The sequence below is a fragment of the Podarcis gaigeae genome, assembly GCF_964106915.1.
Source record: "Podarcis gaigeae genome assembly, chromosome: Z".
In the NCBI taxonomy this organism is placed as follows: Eukaryota; Metazoa; Chordata; class Lepidosauria; order Squamata; family Lacertidae; genus Podarcis; species Podarcis gaigeae.
The window spans coordinates 8,560,116-8,576,976 of NC_139691.1; positions in this window are offsets into that span (position 1 = coordinate 8,560,116).

A 16,861-nucleotide genomic window follows, 5' to 3' on the forward strand; every position below is an offset into this window, starting at 1 on the left:
TCTCACGGGAAAGGAGACTGGATGTGACGTACACTGGTTTCCTGTTTTTCACTGTTCTTTGCAGTTCAGTGTCATTCTCTCCGTGCTTTAGAGGAGAGAGGATGTCTTTCTCTGCTCCGGCAGAGGGAAGATGTGTTTCTGTAAATTACCAGCTTTGAAGTGTAAATAAAGTAATATAGAGCATGTTGGCACGTACTTTTCATCATTCCGCTGTGCACTGGACACTGCTTATCTCCAACATTTGGTTCCGGGCCCAGAAAAACGCAGTGTTTTGAGAATGGACTCCAGAATTCGGGCTCCTGGCAAAGGAACAAAGGAGCAAAGAATTGGAGTGCCGGCAAAGGATCGGAATGCAGAGGGACAGATCGGAACGGATATCTCTGCACGTCAAGATGATTTGATGAGGTATGTGCTACAGCTCCGGGCAGCCTGCCAGCTTCTAATTAATGGCTTTATGGCTGGACTTTGAACTTTTATAGCCGGTTTTGCCGTGGCACAGGCAAAAGGCTAGAAGGATAAATTTTTCCTATGCTGGGGGAAATCGAAAGTAGAGCAGCTACAGCAGTGTCGCAGCATGAATTTAAGACAGCAGAGAGAACTTTCACTTTTGAACTTGCCTTTGGAATGAGGTTTTGCAGCAGCTGCAGATAAGCAGAGTGGCACAGGCTCACAGGCAGAGGCTGGAAATCGAAAGTATTTTTTTTTTGAATTTGCTTTTGGATTGAAGCAACTGTACACAGACGCAGCATGTATAAAGCAGCCTGATTTAAAGCAGCAGAGATGACGCAGAAGGCTAATGCCAAAGTCATGATGGCTAGCTGCAGAAGGCTGGATGAGGCAAGTGGGGAATTTGATGCCAATCAGCCAAATGCTCAACTCAGAGTAGCCTGTGATACTGCCATGATTCAGAATGAAGCAGACCGCCAGGGTGATAGCTGCATGGGCAAGGGGGAGTCTTCACAGACGTCATCCCAGAGTGCAGTGGAACCACCAGATGGCGCCAAAGCTTTGAAGGCAGTGAAATGCTACTCGTGTGGACGTCTAGGCCATATGAAGAGGGAATGCAGATATCCCAGGGCCAAGACAGAGCAGCGCAGCGAAAGCTCATCGCGTGGAAAAGGCCGAGGCAAAGGCAAAGGTCCGGTGTCCAGGACAACGCAGCACAAGGCAATGGTCTCACGCTTCACTCCAAAGGTTGCAGAGGTCCAGAAGACGTCTAGATCTTTCTTCGTTGTTGATTCAGCGGCGACCCACCACATGTGCAACGATAAGCGACTGTTCGTGTCTTTTACACCGCAGGAAGGTGCGATTCACCAGGCGGATGACCACACAATCCCCAGTAAAGGCTACGGAACTGTTGTTCTTCACAGTTTGGACTTATCGATACAGGATGTGCTTTTTGTGCCAGATGCCAAGCATAATCTGCTCAGCGTTGGACAGCTGAATGAGCGGAAAATTGACGTTTCCTTTAAGAACAAAAGGTGCATCATCACAAAGAAAAATGATTATGTATTGCATGCTGAATATGTTGATCGTTTGTATGTTTTGTATTTTGATGATGTTGTGCAGGATGACACTTGTTGCATTGCAGGTTCTAACAAAAGTTTGCATGCAGAATGTATTCATGATTTTCATCGAAAATTTGGTCATTTGCATTTTGAGGCAGTATCTAAAATGCCTGCCTTGGTTGAAGGTATGACTATTAAACCCTGCAGGTACCACATGAAGTGCAAGGCATGCGCAGCAAACAAGGTAAAAATGGCTGCGAAAGGTAAGGTGTCTAGTAGGCAAGCTACAGAACCATACCAGGTTGTTCATGCTGATTTGGTTGGACCACTAGCGCCCTCTTTGGGTGGAAACAGGTACTTCATGGTTCTCATTGATGCATTTTCCAGGTATATTTATGTGTACAATCTCAAGCAGAAATCAGAGGCTTTTCCAAGGTTCAAGGAATTCTGTGCTTGGTTGGGAAATGTGCATGGTAAGAAGGTAAAGACTCTTTTCACTGATCGCGGGGGAGAATTCACTTCTCAGCAGTTTGAAGCTTTTCTGACTGAGAAAGGAATTCAACACGATTTGTCTAGTCCTCGCTCGCCATGGCAGAATGGACTTGCGGAACGAGCAAATCAGACATTGCTTCAAGGGTTAAAAACCTTGCTGCATGATGCCAATCTTCCAGAGAGTTATTGGGCCGAAGCTCTCTCATGTTTCACTTACAGTTATAATCGCAGGTTATCTTCAGCGATTGGTTGTACCCCCTATGAGAAGATGTTTGGCAAGAAGCCATACATCAAACACATGAAAATTTTTGGTTCTGACATGTGGGTTCACTCACCACAAAGCTCCAAGTTAGACAAGCGTGGATTGCATGGTATCTTTCTAGGTTATCAGAAAGGGTCTTACAGAATAATGATGACTGACTCTAAGACAATTAAGCTCACAAGAAGTGTTGAGTACAATGCCAAGTGGGGGGGGAATGTGGGAATTTTCCAATGTTATCCTGATGACAGTGATGAAACTGAGGATAGTCAAAAGCAACCGCAACAACCCACACCCACTGATGAAGGTTCTGATTCTGAGTCTGAAACTGAATCGGGTGATTCAGAGGATTTCAAGAGTGCGAAAGCCTCTATGCGACCCTCTAAAAGCTCTGATCAAGAATTAGAGGAACCATTGTTCACAATAGGTCACTTTTCTCCTAAGAAGGAAGAGGAGAGTGTTGAAGACTTAAGGCTAATTCGCAGGTCACAGAGAGCAACAAAAGGCAGACCTCCAAAGAGATTTGCTGATGAGTTTGCTAAGATAGCAGTAACAGCTGTTAAAAGCTCCAAGAAGGTATTTGAACCTTCAAGTTTCCAAGAAATCCAGGATTTGGATTCAAAGGAAGCAGAGCCATGGTTAAATGCCATGAAGGCTGAGCTTGATTCCTTGGAAAGGAACAAAACATGGGATCTTGTTCCAGTAGTTCCAGGAATGAAACTGCTTGGAAGCAAATGGGTCTTCAAAGCGAAGACTGATCAAAATGGCAAGATAGTCAGACACAAAGCCAGATTGGTAGCCAGAGGTTTTGCACAGGTACCAGGTGAAGACTATCACGAGACCTACTCACCCACCGTGAGGTATGAGAGCATTAGGCTTATGCTCAAGCTAGCTGCAGAAGAGAATCTACACATTAGTCACCATGATGTGAATACAGCTTTTCTGTATGGATCTCTAGATGAATCACTTTATATGCTTCCACCTGATGGCGTAAAGGTAAAACAAGGATTTGTTTGTGCTCTGAAGAAGTCCCTTTATGGTCTCAAACAAAGTGCACGGTGTTGGCACACAAAACTCACTGAAGTATTGTTTTCTCTAGGTTTTAAGCAAGGGAAAGCTGATCCATGCGTATTTGTCAAAGAGGAGGGGCAAAAGAAACTGTATTGTTTGTTTTATGTTGATGATCTTTTATTCTTTTGGAAGGATGTCACAATGTACAATAATGCCCTAGCTCAATTGAAAGAGCACTTTGACATGAAAGATCTTGGTGAGGTAAACAACTACCTATCTCTGGAAATAGAGAGAGATCAAGATGGTAACATTCTAGTACACCAGTCACGTAAAATTGCTGATGTGTTAAGCAAACTAAACCTGATGGATGCTAACCCTGTAGACACACCGATGACAACAGGTTATCAGGTAGATGACACTGGAGAAGCATTTTCTGATACTACACTGTACAGAAGTGTGCTAGGCAAGCTAAACTTCATTGCCAGATGTTCAAGACCTGACATTGCTGTTAGCTGTAATTTGCTAAGCAGACAAGTCAACAATCCTACTGTTAAGGATTGGAAAGCTCTGAAACGCATAGCGCGGTATTTGAAAGGCACTATGCATTACAGACTGAGATTTAACAATCAGAAGTCTGGTGGTCTTGAGATATTTGCAGATGCAAGTTTTGGAAGTGACACTACAGACAGGAAAAGTACGTCTGGAGTTTGCTATAAGTACAATCAGGGTCTATTTGATTGGTCATGCAAGAAGCAAACAACAGTTAGCTTAAGTACTTGTCAAGCTGAACTGAATGCACTGTCTTATTCACTTAAGGATTGTGAATGGTTGTTACAATTGTGCAAAGACATGAAAATTCCTGTCAAATGTCCAATCCAGGTTTACCAGGACAACAAAGCATGTTTGGCTTTGCTGAATTCTGAAGGTTGTAAGCAAAGCACGAAGCACTTGCAATTGAAGTTGCAACATGCTAGGGAACGTATTCAAAAGGGACTCGTAACGGTGTCCTATATGCCAGGTAATGAAATTCCTGCTGATGTATTGTCCAAGATTGTATCAAGGGATCAACACTGTACCTATGTGCAGAAGTTGGGTTTGTACTAATATTGTACGAACACGCTGCCCAGTGATGTTCACAGAAAGGGGGAGGATGTTGGTTTCTGCTTCCTTCACTGAGCAGCGAAGTGCTTGTCACAAGACAATGTTTACATTCAACAGTCAAGTGCTGTTGGGTTTTCTCACGGGAAAGGAGACTGGATGTGACGTACACTGGTTTCCTGTTTTTCACTGTTCTTTGCAGTTCAGTGTCATTCTCTCCGTGCTTTAGAGGAGAGAGGATGTCTTTCTCTGCTCCGGCAGAGGGAAGATGTGTTTCTGTAAATTACCAGCTTTGAAGTGTAAATAAAGTAATATAGAGCATGTTGGCACGTACTTTTCATCATTCCGCTGTGCACTGGACACTGCTTATCTCCAACACCTTGCCCTATTGCCTTCTAAAACAAATGTTTAATCTTACATTTTTATGTTCAACAGATGTCAAGGATCTTGAGTTTCACATCAATATTGAAAGATTTCCTTCATTTGAAAGTTTCTAAACAAATGCCTGACAACTATATATCAAGAGTGCTTGGATGGCGTCTTCTGTCTGGCAGGGGGGCTAGGCTGGTGGCTGACTTAATTTCAGGATAAATACAACTCTTACAACCATATGAAATAAGAATCTAGCATTCCTTAAATCCTTTGCATAATTACATTTAAGCCAATATATTTAAGCTAATATATTTCATTCATTTATCATAGGTAGCCTTTTAAAAGAATAAAGCTTCTCAAAGTAAAAAGGAAGGAACTCAGTAAAAAAACACAGCTTTTAAAATAAACCTCTTCAGTGTACACCTCCCCCCTTTCCCCCTCCTTTCCCAGCCAGCTAGATGCTTCTCCCATTAGCTCTTCCCAACATTTATTGCCTTTTTTAACTCTCTCAGTTTAAGAAAGAAACAGCTTTAGAAAATTTCCCCAAAATGCTCTTTTTTCTTCTAGCCAAGCCAGTTGCCTTTTTCACTGCTCTTGGCCTTTCAACCTTGGAAAGAAGATCTGGCTCATTTTACTGGGAGGCACATTGGTATTATTTTACTTATTTACCCTTGCCTTTAATTGTGTTTTTTTCAGCCTTGGGGCAGCATATGTAATTCTCCCTTTTTATGACTTTGAGAATTGTTTTTCTACTATAAATCAATGGGGCCCCCTTGTCTTAGGAGAAAAACCTCTTGCCAAGGTTCTTTCTGCCTGGCATGAAACATTTGAAAATCCTTTTTTTAAGCTCATTTTTAAATACAAGCCTTGATTGCAATATATAAGCTTTGATAAAAATGCAGGCTTATGATTAGGTGCCTCATTCCCCCCTTTCAAGCTCAAGGACCTTCATCCCAAATGTCCTTGATAGCTTGACCTTCATCATATTCCTGAGGTAAAGCTCTGTATAAGGCCATGATATGAGGTAGAGTCCATTTGAAACCATCTTGCTAATTGTACTTCTAAAACATGAAATGATACATGGCATCATACATAAAACCATTACCACTACTGTCAAGAAAAATAAGCAAGACAATAGTATCCCTTTGAGTCCTGTGACATTAGGTAACCAATTGGTGAGCCATCCCATATCCCATCCTTCCCATGTTTGTACTGGGACATGTGCTATATTCTCCATCTTTGTGGCCAACACACGGATTGCCTCACCATTATCTGAAATGTTAAAGCAACAGGCATTCCCTGTCAAGTTCAAGACTCCACATAGGCCTCCCTGCCTGGCAAGTACATAATCCATTCCCATTTTCAGCTGCAAAATGGCGGCTCTACTTTCATCCAACTGTTGTGCAATAAGTCTCAAACTCTGTGCCGTTGCATTGGTTACAAGTTCCACTACTGCTTGCAATCGAATTATTCTGTTTAGATTATAAATAGGATCCCGTGCCCCTTGTATGAGCTCACCAGGATTCCAGGAGGCAGGATCATAATAGGCTATAATGCGCTCTGGCGGCCAATCATCAGTACCGCTCCAACTTTGGGTACTTCCTCCTGCTATATGAGAAATATCAGCATTCCTTCGTGTTCGCCTGGCCGAACTAGTGGGCATAATCCACATTGGTGGTAATACCCAACCCAAGAAACAAGTCCCACTCCATTTGGAAGGGAGCTTTTTGTATGCCCATTCTCCACATATCCACCACAACCATCGGGTCTGAGGTTTTTGGTACGTGGAGTACAGAAGGCGAAATACCAAAAGAGGTAGAGAGTTCACAGTGCAGTATGTTAGATTGCCTTTTTCTGTCACAGTTATGTTCCACACCACTTTCCATGCGTGAATAAAAGGAGGTGCACAGGGCAAGGTATTCCGAGTTCGATAGGTAGTACCGTGTGCCCAGGTATGACTATTCTTAATATAATCCCAAGTATAGTGACAATGAGAAGAGCCTATCATGGGAGAATCAGCTGCATCTGATGATTTATGTACACAGAATTCCCCTTGTACAGGTATAACTCGTAATGGTTTAGTTGAGTTCCATCCGGGGAAATTCTGTATTTCTGTTTGGTGTGGCATTTCGCTTACCATACCAATGGCATCTAATGGTATCGGTAATAAGGGCATACCTCCCTCTGAATCATCTGGCCCAAGAGAGCAAACAAGGCAATTGGTCCTATTTGCAACATTGGCTACCATTTCAGCTAAACCTACCCACATATTGTGGTCATGGCTGAATCCATATTTAGCCAATTTGGTCAGATTCAAGGACCCTTCCCCTTCCCAAGGGATCAGGATTAATAATAAAATCATGTTGATGTCTAGCATATGCATTCCTTCCACAAAAGATTACCTTATTGTGATAGCAAATAATTATTAGCCCCAATATAATTCCCCCAGTGACAGAAATGGGGTACCACCAAGACCAAAACATATATCCCGAGGATCCCCAATGAGTAATATCTCTGATAATTGTTCCACAAGGGGGCAGTCAATCAATTGTATTAGAGAATCTTTCCGTTCACAGTCGCTGGTTCAGACGCTCCTCAAGCTTCAGGCGTGCGCAGGTCAGCCAGCTTCCAGGTTGTGGCTGCAGCAGGCCGGTCGTCAAATGTTGCCCGTGACCTAGCCCGTTCCCGGTAGGGCTAGATACAGGGGTTTTTGGAGAGAGTTAGTTTTAAAGGATTAGAGGGGTCACCTTTGCACGTCCAACTGCCTTCGGACTTCTTCAAACGAGAGTGATGAATCCAGGGGGTCACCTCAGCTACCTTCACCGCTGTTGGAGTAGAGAGCAAGACGGTGTAAGGTCCACGCCATTTAGGTGCAAGTGGATCGCATTTCCACTCTTTCACCCATACGCTATCGCCAGCCTGGAACTGATGAATCGGCTCGGCAATGCTGCACGGCGTGCGTTCGAGGGCCCACCTGTTAAGAGAAACAAAAACACGGGAGAGAGATTGCACTTGTCCCTGTGTCACATGATCTCCTATTTGTTTAAGGTCAGCTGGAATATCCTGAACAAAGGAGGGCGGTCTCCCATACAGGAGCTCAAAAGGTGACAACTTAAGTCTTTTTGTGGGTGCACACCGAACACGAAACAGTGTTATGGGTAACACATCTACCCATCCCAATCCCGTTTCCTGGGTTAATTTTGCCAATTGGGTTTTCAGAGTCCGATTCATTCTTTCAGTTTTACAAAAACTGATGGGTTAAACGATGTCCCCCAATCTGGCATTCCAAAGGTTGGAGGAAAGACCTCTTAGCTGACTGTCCAGTGGCACTTTTAATGACTACACTTTTGGATGCCTTTTTCTGCAATAGTTCTGGGAGTACTGAGTATTCAGCCCCAGTATCTATCATAAAGTCTATTAAATGGCTCCCTAATTGAATCGTGACCGTGGGCTCCTGGAAGCCTAACTTTATGGAGTCCGGTCGTTCCTAGTCTTGAGTAAAATCCTCTTCTGCCAGTCCAATGAAATTGTCTCTACTCTGTCCTTGTCCTGGTCTCTGATATCTTCCATTTCGGATCATTCCCCGTCCCCGTCCCTGGTTTCTTGGGCCGGAGCCTGGGCCTGGGCCTGGGCCTGGGCGTACTTCTTCCAACCTCAGGGGTTCAGGACACTCCCGCTTCCAGTGACCCTCCTTCTTGCAATTTGCACATTGATTCCTTCCCAGTGGTGGATTCCTTCCTCGCCCTCTCCCTCCATTTAAGGGGCGGTGGTCTTGCTTCACTGCTGTGGCTAGCATTACCATCTTTTCCTTCTGCCACTTCTTCTTCTCTTGCTTCTCAGCCTCATCCCTATTCCGATAAACTCGGCGTGCAATGGCCATAATTTGGCTCATCAGCATCCCTTCCCATCCTTCTGATTTCTGAATTTTCTTACGAATGTCAGAAGCGCACTGGGCCACAAATGTAGCAGTAATCATTCTGCTGTTTTCAGGGGCTTCAGGGTCAAAAGGAGTCCATATACGATAGGCTTCCTGCAGCCTCTCTAAAAAGTCTCCTGGACTCTCATTTGGTTTCTGTTCTACTTCTGAGACTTTAGACATATTAGTGGGCTTCTGGCATGTCCTGCGGATACCTTGCACAAGTGTCTGGCGGTAGGTGGTAAGTCTGGCCAGGTGAATTCCATTGTTTGGATCCCAATTAGGATCTTCCAAGGGAAAGTTATCTTGGAGATGACGGTCAATATTAAAAATATTTCCCACTCTGGCCTGCTCACGCAAATATATCTGTGCCTTTTCAATTATGTCTCTCCTTTCCTCAGTGGTGAAAAGAGTATTTAGGAGCTGGCGACAATCTGTCCAAGTAGGACTATGAGTATTTACTATTGAAGTCACCAAGTCCATCATAGCCTGAGGTTTTTCTGCAAAAGATGGGGTGTGTGTTTTCCAATTCATCAAATCTGTAGTTGTGAATGGAATATATTGCAGGGTCGAAGTTCGAGGTGGCCGTGGTCCGGGTTGCCCGTTAACCAGCGCAGGCTCCTCAAGTGCATCAAATACTCTTCTAAGAGGGGCTACTACGTGATCTTTCTCTTCGCTTTGCTCTAGGGGCCTCAAATCATAGGGGATGGTATTTGTCCCAAGGCGTTCTTTTAGCAGCTTTATACGCCTGGCTGTATTGCTTGCTGACCGATTAAGGTCTCCCTGTAACTTCTGTAATAATTCTCTAGGACTTGGATGTACAGGGGTTTGGGGTGGGCAATCAGTTGTTCCACTAAAGGAGACTTTAGATGCAGGTCTATTAGGAGTCACAGGTGGAATAACCACTTCTGCTTGGGCTTTATTATAGGACTCCAATGCCTCCTGAAGATATTTATCATAATCTATCAAGGAATCAAGCTCTGTGACTCCACTCCCATTATTCATTCCACTTTCTTGCCTTGGGGTTACAACTGGTGGAGTGTTTGAATTAAGCTCCCTTCGATGTGGAGCATAGGGTGGAGGTGGAAGCACCTCTTCCTCTGGTCCTTCAAAAATGGGTTTGAGTTTATTTGGCAAGATTCCTTTCCTAGCTTCAGCTTTTACAGCCAATAATTTGCATCGTTTGACTTTGCATTCCCTTATCCATGGAGGATTTTTATTTAATGTGCTCAGCCAGGAATCTATATATGGAAATTGTTCTGGGCACCCTCCAGTTTCTTTGGCGATGTTAGACCAAAGTTTGCTTACTAAATTTATATCAAAAGTTCCCTGAGATGGCCATTCAGTATTTTGTTTCGGCCATTCTAGTTCACATAACGTTCTCAAGCGCTCTGGCGTCATTTTGACTCCATATGCCCCTGAGAAGGCTTTCTTAAAATTATTTAACATACACTCAAGAGGTGTATTTTCCCCCTTTGAACCCCCAACTCCCATTGTATGGCCCTGTGAAGTATCCACTCAGTCACTCGCACACACACTTCGTGAGTTTCCTTGCCCAGATGGAGTCGCCTCACTGGGAACCGAAGTACTACCCACTCCACACTCAGGTCAGCTACAGATTGCTCTGTACTTTCTCACACATACAATGCGCTGGATACTTCACCACACTCTACCTCCCAATTTTCCCTTTTCCTCCACCAGATCACCATCTGATGTACCCAACCACCTAGCGTACTCAGTTTCCCCTTACTGAGACGCAGAAGTTTGATCAAGACTTCTCTTCCTCCTAATTAATTGGAGGGCCAAAAATCCCTTTGTGCACTTACCCTTGGTTGGTTCCCTGTTTCCCCCGGTCCGTCGCCGCCAATGAGCAGGGTATCAGACAGACGAGACTTCTGCGTTCCCCCTGGAAAAAATTACCAGTGCGCGCTGGGTAAGCAGTTTAGAGATCCTCTCTCTTGTACCCTGCCCAGTAGGGCGAAGGGGCTGCGTTCCAGCAGACCACTTATCCGAGTCACAGAGGCACCATAAAATGTAGCACCCTGCTTGTGGTTAACGCTTAGCTGGAATGAAATATTCAACGCAGCAATAGAGAAATTAAAATAATAATTTATTTGTCAGACAAATAAATGAGAGGCTCAGTGGTATATGGTTACCAAGCTCTGGCCTGGCCTCTTGCCATCCTGGCCAGCACTTATATTCCCTTAATCCAGCCCCCTTTGCTCCTCCTGTGGCTGCCTCTGTCCAATCAGCCTGGTTGAATATTCCTATTGGCTGTTTGCTAGAACCAATCACAAAAGATACACCCACAAAAGATACACCCACTTCCTTGCCCTTATAAGGGAGACAAAGAGCTATATATATGACAAATAAGTAATAATATATCTTACATGGAATCTTAATTACCAGCTCACCTCTTGCCCTCCTTGCCCTATTGCCTTCTAAAACAAATGTTTAATCTTACATTTTTATGTTCAACAGATGTCAAGGATCTTGAGTTTCACATCAATATTGAAAGATTTCCTTCATTTGAAAGTTTCTAAACAAATGCCTGACAACTATATATCAAGAGTGCTTGGATGGCGTCTTCTGTCTGGCAGGGGGGCTAGGCTGGTGGCTGACTTAATTTCAGGATAAATACAACTCTTACAACCATATGAAATAAGAATCTAGCATTCCTTAAATCCTTTGCATAATTACATTTAAGCCAATATATTTAAGCTAATATATTTCATTCATTTATCATAGGTAGCCTTTTAAAAGAATAAAGCTTCTCAAAGTAAAAAGGAAGGAACTCAGTAAAAAAACACAGCTTTTAAAATAAACCTCTTCAGTGTACACCTCCCCCCTTTCCCCCTCCTTTCCCAGCCAGCTAGATGCTTCTCCCATTAGCTCTTCCCAACATTTATTGCCTTTTTTAACTCTCTCAGTTTAAGAAAGAAACAGCTTTAGAAAATTTCCCCAAAATGCTCTTTTTTCTTCTAGCCAAGCCAGTTGCCTTTTTCACTGCTCTTGGCCTTTCAACCTTGGAAAGAAGATCTGGCTCATTTTACTGGGAGGCACATTGGTATTATTTTACTTATTTACCCTTGCCTTTAATTGTGTTTTTTTCAGCCTTGGGGCAGCATATGTAATTCTCCCTTTTTATGACTTTGAGAATTGTTTTTCTACTATAAATCAATGGGGCCCCCTTGTCTTAGGAGAAAAACCTCTTGCCAAGGTTCTTTCTGCCTGGCATGAAACATTTGAAAATCCTTTTTTTAAGCTCATTTTTAAATACAAGCCTTGATTGCAATATATAAGCTTTGATAAAAATGCAGGCTTATGATTAGGTGCCTCATTACCTCCCCCACCCCTGTGTTTTGCTGACGTTTTCTTTCTGCCTCTGCCTGCTTGCTGTACACTTTATGTATCTGCTCACCAAGGGTGGGTCCTGTGCTGACTTCCAAAACTGGTTATGTTAGCATCTGACTGTAAATGTAAGAGCTTTCTGAGTTCTTTGCTAAGCAAACAAAAACATGAAGTTCAATAGAATATTGATTTCACAATAGATCAGTATACTATTTTGCATATGGCATCTGAAAGCCTCCTTCACTTCTATGGCATGGGAAGTTTATTTTTTTTTTTATAATATTTTTTATTGAGTTTATAAGGTACAGAAAAAAGAGTAGAAAACAGATTATAGAAATAAAATAGAAAAGTTACGAATTTCCGTGTTCTTTTTTCCATCAAATCTAATGGACTTCCCCACATCCTCCCAACCCTGCATTCTCTGTAATACAGAACATCAGCAATTTGTTACCTTGTTTCAATACTTATTGTATCCTTCATTTTATCATGTTACCTAATATCAAATGTGTTATACCCCAAATCATGTACCTTTTCATTTAAACACAATAAAGTTATTTCATTGTTCTACCTCTGACTTCTTGTGCCTTAATTTCCATTTCATTAATTTATCATTGCTGAAGCTAGAATTTCCTAAAAGGTGCATCTTTTAACATTCGTACAGCTTATAATGTTTTTTCAAATAGTCCTTAAATTTTTTCCAATCCTCCTCGATTGTTTCTTCTCCCAAGTCTCGGATTCTGCCAGTCATTTCGGCCAGTTCCATATAGTCCATCAACTGCATGTGCCATTCCTCCAGCGTGGGTAGATCTTGTGTCTTCCAATGCTTTGCAATCAGGATCCTTGCTGCTGTAGTGGCGTACATAAAAAAAGTCCTATCTTTCTTAAGCACTCTCTGGTCCACCATGCCCAGGAGAAAGGCCTCCGGTTTCTTAGGTAAGGTAAATCTAAGTACCTTTTTTAGTTCATTATGAATCATCTCCCAAAAGGCCTTCACTTTCGGGCAGGTCCACCAGAGGTGAAAGAATGTCCCTTCCGCCTCATTACATTTCCAACATTTATTGTCAGACAGGTGATATATCTTAGCAAGCTTGACTGGGGTCATGTACCACCAGTATATCATTTTCATAATGTTTTCCTTCAAGGCACTACATGCCGTAAATTTCATTCCGGTGTTCCATAACCTTTCCCAGTCTTCAAACATAATGTTATGCCCCAAATCCTGCGCCCATTTTATCATGGCGGATTTGACTGTCTCATCCTGAGTATTCCATTTAAGCAGCAGGTTATACATTCTCGAAAGTAGTTTACTTTTTGGCTCTAGCAGTTCTGTCTCTAGTTTCGATTTTTCCACCTGGAATCCAACTTTCTTGTCTACTTTAAAAACCTCTTGAATTTGTGCATAGTGCAACCAATCTCGCACCTTGTTTTTTAATTTTTCCAAGCATGGGAAGTTTAAACTTGAAGCTTGTGCACTCTTGGCAGGCCCTTATCTCTTCTGGTTTATCCCCCTCTTCATACCCCTGCCTGCAGACAAAAGAGGATGATTCCAAGTAATTGGGGACAGCTGGGTTGTTCAGTGGAGTTCACCATCTCAGCAGGAAATCCCTTCACACAATGGAGGAACAGGGCATTTCCTCTTGTGGCAGCAATCCTTTGAGGAATTCCCTTCCCTGGAATATTAGACAGCTACCACCTCTGCTGTCTTTTCAGTGCCTAACTGAAGCCCTTCCTCTTCCAACAAGTCTTTTAAATTGAAAACTCCCACAGACAGAGTCTGTACTGGAATTGTTTTGTTGGTTTTATCACTCATTGTCTGCCACTCTGAGCATCTTTGAGAGGAAGGGAGGGATATAAATTTCAATAAAGAAATAAATAAAATGTTATCCTTATCATTAAAGTTGCAATTTGTTACACACCTTCAGCATAAGGCCCCAGGGTGGGCCCCAGTAATCTTAAAATATCCTATAAAAAGGAGTACAACACAAGTCAGGCTATATACGCTATATGACTATAGCCAAACGCCAGGGTAATGAAATGTGTTTTCAGCATATATGGAGCAATTGGTTTGTTCAAAGCACACATGTCCTTACACTGTTCCTGTAAGGTTCACCCCCTGCTTTTTTTCTTTAAAAAAATGTTTAGAGGTACTCTCATTTTCCCACTCACATTGAAATAATCCCCCTCAATGAGGCGAAACATAGATTCACAAAAAACCCCGAAAAAAAGCACTGGGTTCACAAATACTGTTATTATCATGTAGCAGACTGGAGGCTTCTGGCAGCAATCCCATGCACACTTATCTAGATAGTAAAGTCTACTGAACACAGTGAGTCTTAACTTACAAGAAAATACAAATATGATTGGACAGTAAGACTGAAAGAATGATGAAGCCACCTACTGAAGGAGCATCTCCACCCCCATCGTTCAGCCTGGACACTGAGATCCAGCGCCAAGGGCCTTCTGGTGGTTTCATCATTGTGAGAAGTGAGGCTACAGGGAACCAGGCAGAGGGCCTTCTCAGTTGTGGCGCCCGCCCTGTGGAATGCCCTCCCATCTGATGTCAAAGAGATAAACAACTACCTGACATTCAGAAGACATCTTAAGGCAGCCCTGTTCAGGGAAGTTTAAAATATGTAATGCTGTACTGTTTTTAACACTTGATTGGGAGCCGCCCAGAGTGGCTGGGGAAACTCAGCCAGATGGGTGGGGTATAAATAATATATTATTATTATTATTATTATTATTATTATTATTATTATTATTGTTATTGTTATTGTTATTGTTATTGTTATTGTTATTGTTATTGTTATTGTTATTGTTATTGTTATTGTTATTACTGTCTCTATAAGGAAGCTTGAGAAAGTTATTGTTTGTGATTTATCTACTATATCTTTTGAGCATTCCCTCTCCACCCCACCCACCCCGGTGTGGTCATTCTCTGTGCATTTGGAACTTCTTAAGTTTAAGCTGGTTTTGATCTATGTTTGGATACTGTTGAACTCTATTTTGAATGAAGGTGGCAGGCTAAACTGTTCCTCTAAGCATATTGGCACCCAATTTGGCAAGATGGTTCCTGAGATGGAGGAGCAGGTTTAAATCTTTGTTTGGAAAATATCAGATGCCTTTTGGCTCAGGGTGTGGATCCTGGCAGAGTATTGATATGACAAACAGTGGTACCTCGGGTTACAGATGCTTCAGGTTACAGATGCTTCAGGTTACAGACTCCGCTAACCCAGAAATAGTACCTTGGGTTAAGAACTTTGCTTCAGGATGAGAACAGAAATCGCATGACGACGGCGCAGCAGCAGCGGGAGGCCCCATTAGCTAAAGTGGTGCTTCAAGTTAAGAACAGTTTCAGGTTGAGAACAGACCTCCAGAACGAATTTAGTTCTTAACCCGAGCTACAACTGTATTCATACTAGCTCTTCTGTATGACTCAGCTTGTATTGTAAATGGTGATGCAACCTTGGACTGCTTCCAGACTTTGCTTCTCATGTTGCTCTCCCTTTATTTTGACCTTGGCTGCAACCAGACCTTTCGTTTTGCATTGCCCTGGGAGTAGATTAGGAACTGCTGGATTTGTCTTCCCCTGAAACTGCACAGTATCTAAATGCAGTTATCAGCTATGGTTTGTAATGGAAACAGAGTCTTTTTGAGTTAGCTGCTCACTTCTTGGGAAGTTCACCTGGTGCTGGCACTGCCTTAATTTTGGTGCCAGGTACCAAGCACTGAAATGGGATGCAGGTGGTGCTGTGGTCTAAACCACTGAGCCTGGGGCTTGCCGATCAGAAGGTCAGGGTTCGAATCCCCGTGACGGGGTGAGCTCCCGTTGTTTGGTCCCTGCTCCTGCCCACCTGGCAGTTCAAAAGTACATCAAAGTGCAAGTAGATAAATAGGTACTGCTCCGGCAGGAAGGTAAACAGCGTTTCTGTGCGCTGCTCTGGTTCACCAGAAGTGGCTTAGTCATGCTGGCCACATGACCCACAAAAACTGTCTGCGGATGAACGCTGGCTCCCTCGGCCTATAGAATGAGATGAGCACGCAACCCCAGAGTCATCTGCGACTGGACCTAATGGTCAGGGGTACCTTTACCAAGCACTGAAGAACATAAGATCCTGCTGGATCAGGCCACAGGCCCCATCTAGTCAAGCATCCTATTCTCACACTAGCCAACTAGATACCTATGGGAATCTCGCAGGCAGGACCTCAGTACAAGAGCACCCACAAATAAAATGAACAGTAAAACAAGCCAATTTAGTTATAACAGCAATAAAAACCTATTGCAACATGAGATTTAAGCTGTTGTGTGTGTGGTCTGTCTCTTTTAGAGATGTGTCTGTTCTGCCAATAAAAACATCCATTCCCATTGTTTTCCCCAGCCTGCATATATTGTTCAACAAAAGAAAGAAAGAAATGCCTTCCTTTGCCTTTTCAGGTGAACACAAAGCAAACTATTGCATACAGCAGACAGAGAACAGTATCCCTTCAACAGTGATGTAAGAGTGTGTGCATGAGGGGTGTGTGTTCATTCAGGTAGATATCATTACTGATAAAATAAGGGTGTCACTCACCTAGCTCAAGCTGATTTAGTGTTCAGGAAGTTATCTTAACATACAACCCTGGATTAGGTGGAGAACTTTCACTGCCTGTGTAAGCAAATCAAGATCCACCACATTCCACAATCACTGAGTCACTTAGGCTATCTGAACTTTCTCACTTACGACCATGAGAGGTTCCTGCCAGGCCCTTTTGTACCTGACTCAGGCACTGAAAGCATGTATCACCTTTGCATGTTTTGATTCATAAATATGTCTACTCCTGGTTCAGCCTCACTCTCAAAAAAAATCACACACA